This window comes from Macrobrachium rosenbergii, chromosome 43, assembly GCF_040412425.1.
Source record: "Macrobrachium rosenbergii isolate ZJJX-2024 chromosome 43, ASM4041242v1, whole genome shotgun sequence".
NCBI lineage: Eukaryota > Metazoa > Arthropoda > Malacostraca > Decapoda > Palaemonidae > Macrobrachium > Macrobrachium rosenbergii.
In genome coordinates this window covers 12,691,146-12,694,281 of record NC_089783.1, presented here as the reverse complement: position 1 = coordinate 12,694,281, position 3,136 = coordinate 12,691,146, and positions in this window count along the sequence as shown.

The window sequence follows — 3,136 nt, the reverse complement described above, 5'->3', positions numbered from 1 at the left end:
AGAGAGAGAGAGAGAGAGAGAGAGAGAGAGAGAGAGAGAGAGTATAAAAAAGGGGCGAGAGAAAATTAACTGGAAGCCTCGTCCCCTACTCTTGTCCGTCTCATGCCAAGGAAGCTCTCACAGTTCTTCCTTACCTTAGGCCACAGTAATGATGGATCAAGTCATTAAATACGGCGCTATGTAAATCCTGAGAAGATATAATTAATGCTGAATATATTAGAATGTATATTAGACTGGCCCCATATCACCAAAGAGTCGTCACTATGCCTCTAACTCCACAGCTCATTAACTTTCCCTCAGCAACTAGATTCACATTCCAGCGACACGGTTAAGGGCTACTCCTCTGGAACATTGACTGGAACATTCACCCATTTTGCCTCGGATTTTAACCTCTTTGTTAACTTTGGAAAGGTCTTTACGAGCTATTCTTTAGCTTGTTTGTCCGTGAATCTCGCCTTAAAATGTAGCCAGTGGATCTCCTATCTCCTTTTTTTTTTTTTTTTTTTTTTTCTGCCTCGGTCTAACACCTTCAACGAGTTTTTGTTTCCCCCCATTATCTGATAAGAAGTTCATAATGTTTACGTTGGCCGGCGTAAAGCATGTGAATTATTCGTATCGCAAGGAAGGGTCACGAGTCTTCTCTAACCCAATGACCGCCTTTTATTTTGGCCCAGAATGGATTAGGGTTCACGGGTCAGAACAAAGGATAACAGCGTCCAGAATACATACCTTTCATTTTTCTAAGATTCAAATGCTTAAAGTGGTTGTTCCTTGTTTCTCGTCAGTTTCTTTATTTGCTTCTTATGCGAATAAATAACGCAAACGTCATTTCTAAATAATGGAGCCTGTGGACAATTATGTATTCATTGTAACATCTTAGACGACCTAGCTGTTAAAATTTGTTAAACCGTAGTGATTTTGTGACCTGATGTATACAGGTCATGTTGAAGTGTTAGCAGTGTCTGAATATAAAACAGGTGAAAGAGGAGGAATGCCATTAGGAGGGTATGTGGGGGTAAACGGGAGGTAAAATGAAAAAGAAAATAATGGGACAATACTCTTTGTTCTTTGGTTTTGACCATGAAATTTCTTTTTTCTTCAAAGGAAGAGCATGAGTAATATTAGATTGCGTGATTGTTTTACAATTACTGATATTAAAAAAGAAGTCAACCAAATGTCATTTTGACGTAGGTTTATTCCCGATGTTTTTTTTTTTATTTAATTCCATTTATTGTTCCTTCTACAGTGAAGATATTCCAGTAGACATGAGATACATAAACTGCACAGCAAAGGTTACTTGTTTATTCTACATACATGCACACACACAAACACACACACATGCATATACACATGCACACACACATATGTATATATATATATATATATATATATATATATATATATATATATATATATATATATATATATATATATATATATATATATATATATATATATATATATACATAAATATATATATATATATATATATATATATATATATATATATATATATATATATATATATATATATATGTGTGTGTGTGTGTGTGTGTGTGTGTGTGTGTATGTATATCACTGTCGGCATTTGATGCGTAATAAACAAGCTAATCAGGATATTCCTGGAAAAGCTCATTAACATAGCACACATGCGCCCCTACTGGCTTGAAAGTTCCTAGTATTTCGTTTACTGTACAAAATTGTTAATTATATTATATTTATATGTGAACGAATGTTTTATAGTTTTGAATTTAGGCGACTCTGATTGGGCTTATTCACTTACGGAATCCCATGCTGTTTAACATATGTAACTGAGATGCCGATGTCTCCTATATCTGACTGTTCTGACTCCTTGGCTCTAAGGCTACTTATCATCTGCACTCACCAAACTTTATAATTGCTAGAAACCACTGATGGCTTAATCCCGCCGTACCATTATGGTTGATGTAACTTCATTACTTGCAATTACTTGCATATGTTTCATTACAATTTGTTTTAATGGATAATCTTGTTTTTGCTGCCTACTGACATTCAAGCGAACTTATGATCGCAGCTAGTAAGCGCTAAGGGAATTTTAAGTTCTTTTAATCAAAATGTCCATAAAAGCGGAGCGGTGAGTAGCATATTAATAAATTGATGATTCTACTTTCTTTTTTCATATACGATGTCAGGTGGGGAAAATCTTTGTAACAGTAAAAAGAGACGACCTCTTGAGTTTCAGGCCTTGAAACTTCCTTCAAGGTAAGGTAACGTTTATATTTTCGCTCTTTTTTACCTCGATGCAAATTCGATTTTATACAACAGGTGATATCGTCATGCTTGCTGAACGCTTAATTGTCTTTCTTTATTTCTGTGAAAAATTTTCAGCTTAAGAATTTTTCATCATTAATTTATCCTGAAAACATTCAGAGGACTTATAATCCTTCGAATTTATCATTACTTACCTTCCGAGGATATTGTATTTTTTTCTTGTTGCAGTTGTCAGTTAGCTTCATACAGAAATATTTTCCGATGTATAGTGTTAATTTACTTAGTATGTTTATATTTTAATGCTGACCGAATTTGACTGTTCTGTGATTGTCTTTGGAAATTTAGCCAATCAAACGTAGAAATCCTACATATCAACATGCAAGAAAGTACGGCTAAATAATAAACAAATAGAACATCTCGATATCTAGATAAATCGACATATGGCTCCATATTCTAGAAAAAAAGAGAATTCATTTTTAGCAGCTTATGGATGTGCATTGATTCAGTTATTCATTTATTCACAAAAGTACTAATCTGTTTATTTTTATATTTGCTTATTCATTCCTGTATAAAAACATCCCACCGAACACAACATCCATTCGTATGTTGACGATTATCTCTGAACAAACGGATTTCCCATTTATATATTCATTTATTATTTTTACTCATTCATAATTCACTCACGACCGCCCTTAGATCAAGAGACAACTTTAATCCCATCAGCGTTATCTCACGGCGGATAGTTTTGCTTATTTTTTTATTTTTTTCAATTTTTCAAATTTTTATTGTTCATCCTTTAGTGTTTTATAGGTTTCCTCCTTTTGAAAAGCAGTTTTATGTGTCTGTGTTTGTATAATTGTCTTCCTCTTTATTGTTTTTTGTTTAA